This window comes from Hirundo rustica, chromosome 5, assembly GCF_015227805.2.
Source record: "Hirundo rustica isolate bHirRus1 chromosome 5, bHirRus1.pri.v3, whole genome shotgun sequence".
NCBI lineage: Eukaryota > Metazoa > Chordata > Aves > Passeriformes > Hirundinidae > Hirundo > Hirundo rustica.
In genome coordinates, this window is record NC_053454.1 from 12,350,730 (window position 1) to 12,367,478 (window position 16,749).

At 37.3% G+C, this 16,749-nt stretch overlaps 1 long non-coding RNA gene across 1 annotated transcript; it reads left to right on the forward strand.

Annotated features, from left to right (window-relative positions):
- Positions 1-293: 293 nt before the first annotated feature.
- Positions 294-6,010, forward strand: LOC120753380 (uncharacterized). The gene is made up of 3 exons (XR_005701085.2): positions 294-407; positions 3,188-3,305; positions 5,448-6,010. It is a non-coding gene; the product is annotated as an uncharacterized LOC120753380 (long non-coding RNA).
- The last annotated feature ends 10,739 nt before the right edge of the window (positions 6,011-16,749 follow it).

The following is a 16,749-nucleotide window of genomic DNA, read 5'->3' on the forward strand; positions in this document are numbered from 1 at the left end:
ATTCCGCCATTTGGGAGCCCCCTGATCCTTCCCCTCAGAAATCACCGCCAGCGATGGAGGGCCGAGGGGAGCCGCTGTCTCAGAAGTGCCACAGGGGGAGCGCAAGGGAAACAGCCATTCCCAGAGAGCTTTCCAGCAAGGAGCCCGGCCCCTGGGAGAGATGGGTCTGAGAAGGCAGGGCAGGCGGAGGAAGAACTTCATGAACTCACAGAGCTTTACATCTTTACAAAGAGAACAGCTGAGCCTGGCTGGAGCTGAGGACAGGAACGCAACCCCCGCGAAGCGCGTGGCTGCCCTCAGCTAACCCCAGGGCTGTAATCAGCCTGTTTAAAACCTGCTGTGGCCATGGGCTGCTCTGGGTAGCCTGGTGAAGGTGGCTGAGAGCTGCTGTGGGCACTCTGGCGAAGGTAGGTGCTGGTGAGGCAGTGCCCGAGGTGAGGAGCTGTTGCAGACAGACCCCGCATCCTGCAGTGGTACAGGGGCTTTGTGTGGGAGCAGACAGGCCGTGGTCCCCCCGCTTCATTGCCAAACTCAGGTGGCAGTGAGACACTGAGAAATATTCAGGAATGTGCAGGAAGTGTGGAATAACAAAAGTCTTAGTGCAAAATATTCCCCCTCTTGAGTACTCGCTCTTTCACAAACTTCTCCCATACCACTGCTTTCCATGGCAATTCAGGACGGGGTTTCTGCTTTGCACTAGAGGTAGATGTCTGATGGTAGGCAAGTATAATCATAGTCTTTTATTTCCATGACAATCCAACAATGAAAAGTTTCCCTGCTGCCTTCTCATGAAATAAAGCGGAGAGACAAAGAAAAGTGGTCAGGCAGAGAAGTGAAAGACCCTCTCTTGGAGCCAGTCATTTAACAATGATTACTTTGCAGCTCCTTGCCCAGCAGAAATGAGCTGGAGGTGCATTAGGGTAAGAAAGTGATTACACTGCCTCCCTTTCAAGCTCTAGACCGGTGCTGTGACTTGATACGGTTTTTATCAGAGACTGCAATGCTGCATTACCAAGTAAGCAGTAAATTATGTCGAAATCAATTATACTACCCCAAGCAGAGATTCTGAGTGGAAAATGAATGGGTCTGGGGGTGGAAGGAACAGACACCGCTTATGCATTTTGATTAGATAGCTAGCTATCATCCTCCACAAGAAAGGAACAGCCAGCAAGTCATGAGATCAGGAATATTAGAGTGACTTTATCACACGTTATATTTTATGTGTGTTTTACTGCGGCCTACAAAAGGAGATCATGGACCTTACTGGGAGTCCTCTTGTGTGATACAAGCTTTTCTGTTTTCAAGTGCTTTAATCCAGCTTCTGAAAAAATTAGTTAAATGACCTCTATATAGGCTAACAGAGAAGATATTCACTATGAACCTTTATGTCCAGAAAGTGTATGGATTAATGAATAATTATTTTTAAAAGGCAGGGTGATCAATATAATAGATTTATGTTGAAAAAAACCCCATTTTGTTGCAAATTGTAGTGGCGTTTGCATGGAAATTACCAGACAAAAATCCCTCCTGAAATTCTAATGGGTGAAAACATTCTTGTTACAGTAGATTACTACAAACAAAAACCAAAGCATTTACTGCTAGCTTGCTCAACAAAGCAGGAGGAAAATCACGCAGGCTGACATTCAGTCTAGTTACAGGCCTGTAAAGCTGAAGTGAGGGCAGTTGAATTTCCCGAGAAGAACTTACATAACTCCTAAATTGGTGAGAAATATTTCTGACTTCTCTGAAGATCATGAGCAGTGCTTTCATTTGATGACTGACATCTCTTATTGAGAGAAAGATAATCACTGTCTTTGGGGTTGTGGGGATTTGTGCTGGTGTGCTTCTGTCAAATAACAGGGCATCTGATCCTTTTTGCACACAGATTACCACTCAAGCAGGCATGTTACCCTGCAATTTTAGCTCCCTCTAATTTCACTCCAATACCATTGAAGCAATATGAATATAATGAGATGCAGTGGAAGCAGAATTGACTTTGTTAGGTGTAAATATAAGCTATCCCACTGGACCTGTGTTGAATATAATTCTTCACCCTAAAAGCATTTTTAGCTTGGAGTTTCTTTACACTGCAGCAGTAAAAAGCGGCTTCTAGGAGCACCCAACAGGTTGATATGGCTTTTCTCTCCCAAAAGGTGTACTTCCCTGTGTCACTACTTTCTCCTTTTTTCCCATTTTTGCAGAAAATAGAGCTAGAGAGGGGCCATTAGGGAGGTGCTAACCCTTGAAAAGGCTCAGCAGTCCATTTTCTCTTCTAACAGCCAGTCCTGGGAATAAATTCCACTCAGAAGTGAAACTGTATTCTCTAGAAAGATGAGACCTAAAATGACTTAATTTGTATTATAAGGAAAATAAATGTAATAGAATGTAAACAAACAAACAAAATCAACAAAACCCCAAACAAAACCAAGCTAAAACATTTATATAAATTTTAACAAATTTCTAATATTTTGATGGATAGCTTGCCCCATATTTGATTTATCCTTTTCTTGCCTGCAAAATCTTGTCCTATTAAAAAATAAAACCTGCTAAAACAATTACACCTGTGGATACCTAGCTTACTGAAGAAACCTAAATTTGATTTTATTGGATTTGAAATTGATTTCTAACAAAAAAAGATTACATTCCATACCTCACTAAGAGTTTTCTATAGGAAATTAGAGGCTTGCTTTAATTCCTTCTGTGATGGGATGCAGCATGGAAAATTTTCATGACTGAACCACTACCTTCATGGATGACACCACTTTAATTACTGTGTGCTTCTGTTCCTGCACCTGTAAAACAGGAAGTTTTATCTTTCAAGATGTTTTGAGATCTCTTGTGCAAAGAGATATTTAAGAATTTACTATTGGAATGATAATTAAATTATATTATTGATAATAAATTCAGATGTTATGACAGCTGTCTGTGTTAAACTTAATAAAAAAGGTGTTTCTCTACAATGCTGTCAGGAATCTGCTAGAAGTACAGTCATTATAAAGTTGCCTTCCTAAGCTCTTGTGAGCACAAGATTCTGGCAGTATCAGAACTGTTTCAGCAGTTTTGCAGAGCTGGCTAGAGCTTGCACACTCCATGGCCCAGCTTTTTGGACTAAGTCATAAGGATGTAGGATGTATTCACAGTGTCTTCTCGACCTTTACTGGTAACGTTTGTTTTCTGATTCCTGCAGCCTCCATGTTTCCTGTTCTCACTTCATGTCGTGGTCCCTGTCAACTTTTCTGACAACAGTTGCATGTGGTGCCACAAAAGAAGATGTCATTCATGGTTCAGGTCCTTCCACATTACAGGTTTGGGCAAATCTGTTCTTTGTTCCAAAATAATGACCTAGGATGATGATAACTTTAAGACAGACAAGTGTGGTCTCAAGCACAGCTTCAAGCTTTTGCTCAAATTATAGAACAGGTATCAAAGCTCCCAACTATCACATCTGAAAATAGACGCATTGATTTCCTTGCCTGTTTCTCTTGTGCTCTTTTTCTAAATTGTACTGTCTTAGATGGTGAAAAAATGTCCTATTTCACTCCTGAGGATGATGTTCAGTTGCATGCAATGGCTGCTAGGTGCCCAACATGAGGCGGGAGTTCTTATAATACAATCCCAAATCCTGTGTCTGTTACCAAAAGCAGATGGGATATGGCTTTACTTCTTTTTCATCACTTACAACTGGGGAAACTGAGGACATTTATAAAGTAACATGAATTCTCTGAAGTGTCTGTCCTTGCCCTGACTTATTCCTTGTATATCCTGGACGAGGGTAGGTCAGGCCTGATAGATACCTCAGCCTGAGTTTAACTCTGCACATCTTTACAGCCGTAGCTGCAGAGTGTGAAGCAGGGTCTTGCCTTCTATGGAAGGAATCCTTCCACTGCTAGTTCAGACCTGGGTTATTCTATGCTTTCTGTTCCTATTACCTTGTTTGCATCTGTCCTGTAAGGCTGTTAAATAACTTGATCTTTTCTGCCGCTTCCTGAATCTGAGCTGCAGCTGAGCTAGACAGAGACCATTTCAGTGGAATGCACAGGGCACAGAGGTGTCTGTGTGCTTGCCAACACAGCAGAAGAGGCAGCTAGAATGGGAAACTCCTCATTCTCTCCCATTGGAAGTGAGATATTACAAATTCTCATGTTATTATTTTCATGTGTAAAGTCTGGCAACATCAATAGAGGATACAATAACCTAATTCTTTTAGGATGGGTATCTATGCATACACACCAACACTTAAGGAGTCAAGTGTGGCTGAAGCTATCCTTGAGAGGTACTTCTTCCTTTAAAAAGGATAGTGTTCCTTCCTTGTGAAAGGAGTTACCTGGGTGCACAAACACAGCTGTAGTTGCTGTAAAACTTTCAAGGATATTTCAATGGGTTTGGAATTCAGATCTGAATGCCAGTTGTGGGGACTTAGGCTCTTATGCAACTTCATTGCTTCTGAAAATGTTATGTATTTTTGTACATTTTTAGCTTCCTAACAGGGAGTTTCCCTGTGGCACTCTCATAGCTTTCTGTCAAGGCATATTTTACAGCAGAGTTTAGAAAATCTAAGAGGTTATAATTTAGAAAATCTTACTTTTTATATTATTTAAATATTTTTTTCTTATCCTTTTTCTGCTTGCATCTTTAAATTTCCTGCATACTTAAAACCCTCTTTGGCCCCTCAATATGCAAACTCAAACTTTAGAATAAAAAAAACAGAGACTCTCCTCCATTTGCAGGCAACTTTTCTCTAGTGTTTCTAGGGGGAAATAAAGCATCTGAACAGAGTGGCTTCCAATTCCATGCTCAATGTAAAGGCACTATCAGTGTAGTGTATACAAAGTGATAGTGTAGTGTCTGTTCCCCGAGGAAGAGTAGATAAAGTAATCTACCAACACAAATGGACTTCAAACAGTAGTTTTCAGCTAACAAAAACAAACAACATGTCCCAGATTAAAAAAAAAAAAAAAAAAAGAAAAAAAGAGAAGTAAAATAATTCTTTGCACTTCTCAGCTTTCCCCCAGGAATATTCTTCCTTCCTCTGAGTTCCATGTTGTCATGGAGAGTGATGTGTTAAGGTCTGTGAAACTGGCAGGCTGCTTACTTTCAATGTTCTAATTCGCAACTAATGTCCACTAAGCAAAAGGAGGCCTTGTTACTGCTGCAAAAACAATAACTTTATAGTGAAGAACTGGCTGCAGAGTAGGAAATGGAGGCATCTTTCCCTGAAGAGTCCATATTTGCTCAGGTGCTTGAATTAAATATTTCCCTGAAAAAAGGGTTCCCTGGTTTAAACTTGTGTGCTGTGAATTCCTCAAACAGGGTTTCTTCCAGGTTGATTCAGGATGAAATTACTGAAGTGGACAACCTTTAAAATTTGTGTCTGTATTTGACACCTTACAAGAGTCAATTGTTTGGAAGGGTTTGATTTGTCAATTGCTACCAATTTACACTTTCAGGGGAACAGCAACTTTCAAGGACAACCAGAAGACTGTTTGAGAGAAAAGATCTGAAAAATAGTTGTGAAAATGAAGAATTGAGTCAACACCAGAAAGCTGAGGAACGATTTAACTGAAAATAAAATGTCAGGCAAGCTATTGGAGAGAGGATAGCAGAAATTAGCAAGAAAACCAAGAAAGATGCCTGCAGCTACAATTCTTTCCTTAAATATTGCTTCATTTTAAAACAGGTTGCTCACAGAAAGGATTACAATGTAACTACCATTACTATAAGATAAATATTTGGTATATTCTCAAATTTTATTACCTTCTTTCCTATAATATGCATATCTCATTTTCATCCTGGATTTTGTGGGGGTCAGTGTCTTAAAAGACAAAATCCTATGAAAACCAATGAAAAGTGTGTTTGTTTTCCCATAAGTTAAAAGCAGCATTAAACACTTAAAATTAAAAATCATATGATTATAGAACTAAAACCATAAAGAACATATCTGTATTGAGAACTACAGAGTATCTAATCTGAATGTATTTCTGACAGCACTGACCCTGTATACATATAAAGAGGCAGCATTAACTATTGATATAGATTCCCTCAGTCCTCAGTGTAAATACATGGAGCTTATAATCCAATTTTTCATTTTTTAAGGCAATACTAAAAATAGCTTATTGTAAATTTATAGGATCAAGTCTAATATCCCAGCTGTTTACTCCTAATGTCAAAGAGTTTGGAAAAATTCAGCTGAATGCTTTCGTAAAGATGTTGTCTGCTTCCTTTCACCTAATATACTTGGGGCTTTTGATAAATGAAGATAATGTCATTCACATTGGGCACATTACAGCAAATCTGAAAAAAATGGAATTATTTTGAAGGACAAGGTAAAAATCACCTATTTTATTAATGGTATTTGAATCTTAAAACAATGGCAATGCTCATCTTTTCTGCCAACAATGTAAGAGGACACAAAGGCACATTTTACACCAGATTTACTGAGTATATCCCCATTGTCTACTAATGTAAGATTTTCTTCCTAGCCTCGCTAGAGAGTACTGATTACTTTTTTTCCTGTTCTTATGCAAATTCTCTTCACAGTTGTTGCATTTTTGCAATATTTATTAATGCTCAATGGAAGCCTACTTTGTGTGGGTTTTAGCACATAAATAGTTATGCTTAATTTTTGAGACTTTGTGTATCCTGTAACACCATGTCATTTAAACCACCACTAGCTTATTTTCACTCCTCCTGCCATTAGATCTTTGAAATGGGCAGGCAATTAATCTCCAGAAATATTTTCTGTGATGGTACTACACTGATCATGGAATAAAATGGCACTCTGAACTGTGAATGGATTGTTTTGGTTCCTTAGTTTCATTTCAGTCAAAGAGAAATTCCTTCTATTTCCATTAACAGGGATTATGTTTCAGTAGGAGGTAATGTATATACATCACTCTTTGTGATCAGTAAAATGATTTTAACTTTCACAGAGCCTTGATAATAAGTAATCTTTTCTGTGCTTTCTAGACCAATTTACAGCTTAGAAGCGTTTCAGGATAAAAGTATATTCCAGAATCAATGGCTGTGAATCCTATAAATAATGAATCCTGAAAACAAGCAAATGCATATTTGGATATTTCCTCCACTGGAAAAAATTGAACTAAATTCCAACAGGAAACCATTAGGTCAGCAGTTGGTCAACACCAGGCTAAAAAATGAATAAAATAATTCATGTAGTACATAAGAATTTCAAAATTTTGCAGATTAATTTTGACTCTTTGCATAATTTGAAAAGGAAAAAAAACTACTGTAAAAGCTTTTGACAGCTAGTGTATGCTGTTAAACCAGAATAGAATTAATTGGCTTGGAAGAGAAATAATTTTCTGAAAGAACAACTAATGCATGTCATCAGTGCAGTGATTGAGCCAGACCCACTAAATCATTGCTGGAATCTAGCCACTGTACGTACATCAAAGGTGCAAATCAGAAAATTTTCAATTGCTTTTGTATGAACTAAATATTTGAAAGAGGCATCTGTCTTGAGTCTTATTTGTTGATGTATATTTTCCTAGGTTGCCTTCAAATGTGGAGTAAGAATGACTGAGGTATTTCAGTAGTATGTAAAACGTATTTTCAAGTCTATAAATCCAGAAGTGCTGACCTACCACACCTTAATATTAATCCATTGGGTTTGGACTGATTACTTGAAGGAGGTTTTTTTTTGTGGGTTTTTTTTTTCCCCATGCTAACATGAAAATAAAACTACCTTGAGTTGGGGTCTGACTCTGTTAGGCAGAAGCTACTAATATGCATTTCCTCCTGCAGAAACCCAAGCACTTCTCTGTTCAGCCAATGTGACTGATGGAAAAAAAATACCATGAAAATCAAAGAGTTGACCAGTCAATGCCACGTGCAGAGGCAATGAAATGCTGAGGTTGGCATGGTTTTGGAGAGTGGCTAGGCAGCTGCAGCAGAGTTTTGGCAGTGAAATTAACAAAATACAAAAACAGGGGCAGTTACAGAGGATAATGGGACATCATTGTCACCAAAAGAAAATGGGTTAAAAGTACTTACCCTTGTGTATTAAGTACAAACATTCTGATCATATCCCACAATGGAGCCTGATGTGAAGTTGGGAAAAGTGCACATGCATGATTACATTTTTTCTTTGCTGGACATGACCTACTGCTTATGCAAGAATTCCCAAGATTTGGTTTCTCATATTTCACACCACTCATATTTTGTTCCATTAAAAATACCAACCAACCAACCAACCAAACAACAACAACCAACCAAACAAACACAACAACAACAACAAAACCTACAAAAAAAACCACAAAACCAAAACCCAACCAACTAAACTAACAAAAAGAAAAAAGGAAAGAAAAAAATCCACAAAACTTGCTTTTAAAATTGCATTTTTTCCTTCTTTCTTTTCTCTTTAAAAGGAAACTGTGTAATCTGTAGAAAAAGATCTCATTCACATTTGGCCATGCAGTTATAATTTCCTATGATCCTCTGTAGAGCCACAAATCATATAGACAAAACTATGTGGATCAACTCTTTTGCCTAGTAACCTTAACAACATTTAAGCTAATTCACAGATAAATACTGAGCAACTGAACGAAGGAACAGCCTCTGCTCATGGGAAGGAGACAAGTATCACACAGTGCGAAGTCCCACTGCACACAAACTGTGATGCAAAATACTTTAAGTATATGAGCCATAGATGTTTTCTGGGAGATAAGAAATATTGTCATTTTGATTCACAAAGTGTAAGAAATGACTGATATTACAGAATTTTCATCCACTCATGGTGAACAGTCTCTAGATTAGAGGTGAGGGAAATGAAAAGATGCGTATATGCAATCTTTGCAGTCTTTGGGGGATAAAGCAAATAAGAAAATCAAAACTCTTTTGTTTATACTTGAGAGTAATTCAATTTCATCTCATTTAAAACATGACAGAAAGATGAAAACTAAAATGAAAACAGCTTTTGAATTAAAGACAACCTTCAAATCAATCAACATTAAAGAAGAAAGGAATTGGAATAATAAGTGAATGACATGCGCTATTGCTTAGAAATTTTTGAAACCTTATCTTTGTAAACAAAAGAAAATCTTCTATATTTGTGTATTGATGGGAATAATTTCATCACTTAAATTCCCTAAACCCATAATACACTGGGTTACTCCAGTCATATTCTGTCCATAAAGCTGTTTGAAATCTACTCTGATCTTTTAATCTTTGGATGGTCTTTACATAACTAAATGTTCTGTTCTCTTAACAGAGAATATCTATCTGACACAAAATTTGTAAGTAGTTCTGTTTGCTTCTCAGTTGATTAACAGTAACTTACAGAGTGGATTGTAGAAATGTCCTTGCAGTCTTGTGGAAGAGAACATTCAGGATGGACCACACCCAGTTATTCATTAGAATAAATTTATGCACGACATCCCAATCTCATCATCCAATTCCTAGTAAGAATTTTGGTGTATAAAAGTCCATTTTAGGTACTTCCATGTCATTTTGGGGGATTTGGGCATGTAATTAAGGAGCTTTAAAAATAAATTACAAGCTACTCTGTTCTCCACTATATTTCCCCGGAGAATGTATTAAATTAGGTGACAATAAGGTGAATTTTTATTCCTCTTGATTGAATAATAGAGTGAATTAAAATAGAACTAACTAGAAATGCATTAAATGTGTGGTTCGTACTTCATCTTTTCTTTTATGCCACATGTTCCAGTGTAGTTCAAGTATGTGTCCACGATATGCCCAGTTGCAAGAATATAGATGATATAGATTGGTACATATATAGACAAAAATGGTGCTCCTGTAAGAAAGTTCAGCTGAAAACACTCATGCAACTGAAATATTAGACATTATGTCTAGCAGTGGTATTATGGTATGTTCAGATGCCTTACTGCGAAGGCTTTAGGGTCACTTTTTAATTAAAAAGTATAATACTTTTATTTTTCTCCTTGTCCGCTCTCATTTCTTACACTTTCCCCTGCTGCCTACTTCAACTGACATATTCTCTTTTTGCTCATAAAAGTCTCTGTTGCCTTTGTATTTTTCCCTGCACTGTTCCTAAAGCTAGGAATTTCTTGCCCGAAGTAAATATTCTTCCTCTTTCATGTGTCTCTTCCATGGTTCTACCACAAAACAGACAAAAATTAGCTAACTTTAAATGGCTAATTGAGAGTCATTTGGAGCCTGAGGGACTAGTGGAGAAAGACTACTTTCATACATTTAATCAAAACCTGATTAAAATATATATGAATACAAAAAGGTTTATATAAACAACCTGGGTTTTTCCCCCACTCATTACCTTTTGGTTTATTTCCATAGTTTCTTTGTGGAAGAGGCCATATTTAGTCTCTGTTATACAGTACCTGGAACAACAGATCAGTTCTCGTTGAAATTTCGAGGCTTTGCTACAGTGGAAGTGTAAGAACAGTAAAGCTAATGTTGTTTTCCAGTGTTATGCAGTCATTTTAGGCTAGCCGTTATTCCAGTAGAAGTCAGCAGAGTAAAATTTGAACTTTTATGAAATAAATCACAAACTCCAACTGATTCTCTTTTTTTTGAAAAAAAGGAATGAAAGAACCCCAAAGAACAATAACTGACCCCATCCTTGAAGATTTATCACTGCCTCCAGTGAGAACATCAAGTACTTTTCAACTCAGTCAAGTTTTTTCAACTCAGACACCTGAGGATCATGATCTGCCAAGTGAACCTGGTGTCTATAACGCAATGCAAACCTAACACAATATAAAAAAGCCCCCAAACCTCCAAGAAACCGAATAACACTGGAATATTTTTTGTACTAAACATAACTTCAACTTGTACATCTGTCATTGAGTAGTACCTACGATGCTTAATAACCATGCTCCATTCAGGAAATATCCATTATTCATTTCCAGTGTACCTTCTGGCTGATTTAGTGAATCTACCTTCTGTCAGAGAGTTTTCTGCTGGACTGAATCGGCCTTTATGTGGCAGTGCCTCAATGTCCAGGTTTTTTAGTTTCAGCTTTTTGCCATGCTCTATGTCGGTAACTCCACTTGACATCAGCTGAAGTCTTGGGAATTTCCAGCAGGAAATGCTACTCCCAGTATGATCAGGCCTACTCTTGTTGTCTGCATTTGATGTTTTATTTTGAACACCAAGCATTCCTCTCTTCATATATCTGAGAGCATTTCAGTTTGGTGATTAAGGCGGGTATTAGATGACCTTTACTCTTCTTTCCCTTGCTTTCCTCTTAAGAGTTAAATGAAAGCCTTCCGTTCCTCTACAGGGTACTTAGAACTAAGGCACTATGGCGCTAGCAGCAGGTTGGTTTCATTACATTGATAGGATACATGTGCTGTTTTTTATCTCTAGCATTTTCTCAGTAATTCAGCACTTTAAAGTCTCAGCTGTCTACCGATCTGCAGACAATTGTTTGGTGTAATACTATCCGGAAAAAGCTGATAAAACACAGATGTGACTAGGTCTCTGAAATTTGTGGTTTGCTAAGTGGTTTTTTTCCTCTTTTTTTCTTCTTTTTTTTTCTTTTTTTTCTTTTTTTTTTCTTTTTTTTTTTTTTTTTTTTATTTTAAGGCCATTCTTGCCCATGGCAAGTTAGCTTCCCTACCAGGCATGAAGGCACACAGTTTTATTAAAATGTTGCAACAAGGAGGAAATTGCTAAAATTTAAGAAAGTTCATTGAAATATAAAGCAGAAAAATTATAACTATTTTCCCTATTTTTCATCATATCCTCTGGCAAACATTTCTCCATATTTTGCCCAATGCATATCCAAAATAGTTTTCTTTTTGAAAAACTTCCCGCTAAAGTGTGGATGTCTGGCAATCCTATACAGATCTGTTTAAAGAAAAAATGGGGTTTAGGCTTTTTAGGCATTAAGAGCCAATATCTTGATTTTTCAAAGTGGCTGAGATTTTACAGTCACAGTAAGGCTTGCCTAGACAAAAGATTTGATTGTGCTGGAACAAGATTGGAAGCAATCTAGTTAGATGGCAGGATGTTACCATCTCTTAGTGGTTAGTGTTTAGACAAGGACAAATTATTTTCACCATAGCATCAGCTGAACACAATTTTTTCTGGCTTCCATTGACCTCTAACTTGTGACTGGCCTCCCGTCTTCTCACTCAGCTATCACAATTCCATTCAAACACAACCACATTTTGTAGTGTAGGCAATCCTTTCTGACAGGATAAGAACGGTTGCATGTGCTCAGTTCTTTTACAAACTGGCCCACATCATCTTGGGCATTTCTGCATGAGGGTATTACTTAGACAGTCCATGTATTGTAGATGTTTCTGAGCATGGTAGGCTTCCACTCTGATTATCTGAATTATCATTTTAACTCTGGTGGTTAGTTTATGATTTTTTTTTTTTTTAATTTATACAACTGGACTAGTACACCTTTGAATGTGAATGCAGTTTGTCGGCACAGTGGTACTTTGTTTACTCACCCAGGAGTTACCACTAAAATTTTAAGTAATACAGCTCTTTGCCCCTCCCAAAGACACTCAGTTTCAGTGTTGTAGTAATCAGTTTTACTTAGAACTTACTTATTTTTACTTACTTGCCCTAGATTGAAAAGTAAAATAAGAATTTGTGGAGACTAAATAAATGAACACGTCCAAAAGAAACCAGACTATGCTCTAATATTCCTATTTGGTTGTAGAGTGTGGGGGAGGGAGAGCAAATTGCAAAAGGCTGCTGATTGACATCTGTGTGTCTGTATGATAACTGCACACAGCTTTAGTGATTTATGTGCTAGACAGGTTTTCCATTCCGATTCAAATGAGAGGCCATCTTGCAATTAAAGGCTCAGTTTGCAGTTCCTGATTTCTGAAGGAAGAGGGCGTTTCTATTTATTCCAGAAACATTTAGTGGTTACATGCATGGCTGGCAGCAATTTCCCACAATGTGTAAATTAGTCAATCCCAAAGTCAGTAAACTTTTGCTTTGAAGTGGACATTAATGAAGTGCACCATTAGAGCCTAATGATTGTTCACATTTGTATTTTAGGGGCCCCTCTTGCTTTTGATGTCTTAGTGCCTTGGTTCCTTGACTTTAGTTATCTTAGTGCCAGGACTGCTAAACTCCTAAGAGAACTCAAAAAAAATTTAATGAAAAAAGTTAGTACTAGCCTGACTGATGTTGGCACTTCAAAGCTGGAACAGACTAAATTGCTGTAGACTGCTTAATTCAAAAGTGCTCCCTTGTGGATGACAGTGCATGGTGACAAAGTTCAATTGGCAACAGGAGACAGGCAAGATCAAAGACCCTCTATTGTAATAGTTTTGTTCCATGAAGAATTGCTTATTGTCAGTAGTTTTTCAAGCCTTTACTGGCTCCAGCTTCATATCAAGATTCCCTGGTTCAGAACCAGCTTAAATAAATAATTGTAATTACATCCTTCTGATAATGCATTGCAGTTTTAAATGCTGGATGTTGTGTTTCACCGAGGTCCAAAAAAGAAAAGTGGGTGTTAGGAACCAGGGCTCAGGGGAGAACCTTCTTTTTTGTAATCTTCTTTGTTCAGAAGCATCCAAAATACAAAATACTGCAGACAGTTAATGCCATGTTAGCAGCAATTGAGACTTGCTCCAGACAATGCCACACTGCCCTTCTACCACAGCAGTGATGCTGCAGTTTGTAGTTTGCATTGCCTGCCAGTCTGATTTAACATTTAATTTAAGATTAAACTGACTATAATCCTGTAAACGGTGCTTGCTCTCTCTGGCTAAGGCACAAGTTTGAATGAACATTTAAGAAATACTGAACTCCATGCTAACAATGGTAAGGCTACAGAAATTTCAGAAATAGTAATCATTCACAGCATACTGCAAGTTTGTTTTCCTCTCCTGACACATGCCCTTCTGAAAAATATGATTTTTTTTTTTCCTAATCAGAAGCAGAAAAAGAGACCCTGCCTGAAGTTGGCCAGTTACACTGGAAATTCTTCTTATTTTCAGTATTTTTGCTATTGTGTTTTTTTTTTTTTTTTTTTTTTTTTTTTTTTTTTTTTTTTTTTTTTTTTTTTGGGGTTTTTGTTTTTTTTTTTGTTTTTGGTTTTTTTTTTTTTGGGTTTTTTTTTTTCCCCAATAGTGTTCACCATCTGTAAGGAACTGCTGAAAGACAAGAAAAGCACCATCCCTCAGTAACAATATTCAGGGATGTTGTCTCATAAAATGTACATGGTTTTGTCAGAATTGCTTGTCTTGAACTAATTACAGAAACATGTTTGGTGACAATTAAGGAAGCCACTGTATGATCATTTTCATGCATCATATTGACAGAAGTTACTTTTATTTTTTAATAATCACAAATAACATTTTTTCACTGGAAGTTTTATCATATTTTTCATAGATGAGCAAGTAGAAAGGAAGTATGAGCAAGTGCACTCAGAAAGGAGGCAGCAAAAAATGCATTGCGTTTAAATCACATCTGCAATGGACTTGGATCTGATGATCTGATTTTATTGATAATTTTAATTTAAAGAAACTAAAAGCATACTAGTTTCAATCCTTCCTTAAAACTCATTTATGAAAAGCATCAGAAGCATGGTTGGGTTATTTCTTTTTTCTTTTTCTTCTTTTTTGGCAAGATCTGAAAAAACATTTTAAACAGGATTAGAAATGTACTATGTCTATGCAATTTAGCTCTAGCGACTTCACAGTTGTAAATTATGATGGAACACATCATTAGCTGCAGACTTGTATGTTCTCCCTTAATCATGCTGAAGTACACATAAGCCCCAGCTGAGCAATTATGAATAATTAAATCAATTAGAGACAGTCTAACACCAGGTCTTGTGGCTAAACTGGTGTCAGCATCCATAATATTTTAACAGTAAATGCAAATGTGTGCATTTGGGTGGAGGGAAGGAGGTGGACAAAGGCTTATACAAATGCCAAAGCATGTTGCTTAGTGATGGCTTTACGATAATATCATGAAGATTATAAGCCGCCTTCCCAAGGAAAACAATAGTAATGAAATTCCAATAAAATATTTTTGTACAAGATTTAAAGCTTAGAGATGAGTTCATTAAAAAAGGATAAAGAGCAAGAGCTAAAAAATATGTTGAATAAATTAGGACTTTACATTCACCAAAAAAACCCACTTTTCTTCATCAAATGAGCCCAGCCTCCTTTCTTTTGACATGGAATTTTTCTGTAACCTCATGCTAAGAGCAAGTAAATAAACCAATGCAACTTCATTAGAACTCTGTCATTAAAAAAATTACACATTTTCCCCACATTTTGTAGAGTTCTCTGAAGAAAATATGGAGATTTTGCACAGTGCAGTGCCAGCACTGTTACCTTGTAGAGCAAGCCAAATATGTTTGGCTAACAGAAAGACAGGTTTTAGGTCTCTTTGCACTCTTTCTAGGACATGGATGTCAGAGTCCCTTTCTTTCTGTGGCCAGAAAGTGCCAAAGCTCAGCTGTGCAGTGATCTCTCCTCTGTGCCAGATGCCAGATGTAGCCCTTGCTCTGCCACTGTCTCGTCACCGTGGCTGCAGCAGGCGCTGGGTGCTTCCCTTGCTACCTCATTCCTCCCAGGGAGAAGGAGAGAACAATTTTGTCTCTCCCACCTTGCCTTCTCATGCAGGTAAATGGCATATTTCCCCTTTCTCCAGATAGCCTACAGGCTAAGGAAGCAACTCACAGTTAGCATCTATTTAGAAGGCTGGTCTCCTAAGTATGTGTTTAACTTTAAGAGTATATTTCTATTCTCCTCACTAAGGTCCAAATCAGCTCTTTAAAGGCAATTAAATGCTCTCCTGACCTAGAACCCATTTCTGTGCAACAGTCACAAGGAGTTATGTTCAAGGCTGTTTCACCCAACCACAGAAGCCAATAAACACTGAAATGAATAATCACTTGATTTTTTTTCCTACAAACCCATTAATTTTATCAACAAAATTACTTGAAAATATTATTAAGTACAATTTGTAACCAAGAGATTCTACAAAGAGTGACTGTGCTGTTATTATTTGAGAATGTCAAGACACTCTAACCTCCATCACACAAACATAAATGAACCAAATGTTCTGCTTTGAGAAGGCTCAGGGTACCTTGAAGCACTTGCCAGTTGTTATTATGGAAAACAATATAATAGGAAAGTGTCTAATGATTACACACAGAGGGAAAGACAATCATAACTAAAAATATTTAATGTATATTGTATTTAAGACTTGCTGAACATATGAATTGCATAGATACACCCAGTTTGTGCATCCCACATGAAGTCTTTGAGTATGTTAAAAATGCAGTTATTAAAGCCTATGCAGCACTCAGTGAGACACCAGAAATAGGATCTATTTCCAGATCATCAGCCCACTGTTCCATCTAGCTCTGCTTCCTTCTCCCTGTGCAACTTGTTCTATGTGAGTAATTCTCAAATTTCGTGGTGTCCTCTGTAAGAGACAGAGCCTCACAAATGTACCAACTCACTCAGAAGATCATGATAGATAAGGAAAGCTTTATCTTCTCTTACTTGTGGAGAATAGGTCAATTGCTCTGTAAAAAGAAACAAAATCTTGGACACTTTTGAGTAGGATTTTTTAAAATTTACGAGACAAAAAATATACGTAATTATGCCCCAATCTCACTACAAGATATGTTAAGAAAATATCTAATGCAAAAATCATAATATGGACTGCATGACAAGAAAAAAAATCTCCAGGTCTTTTAGAGGTGGCATTTATTTCTCTAGATGTGACATTTTGAGGTTGCTCATACGGTCCATTGATCACTGTTTATAGTGAAATAACTCCCCATGA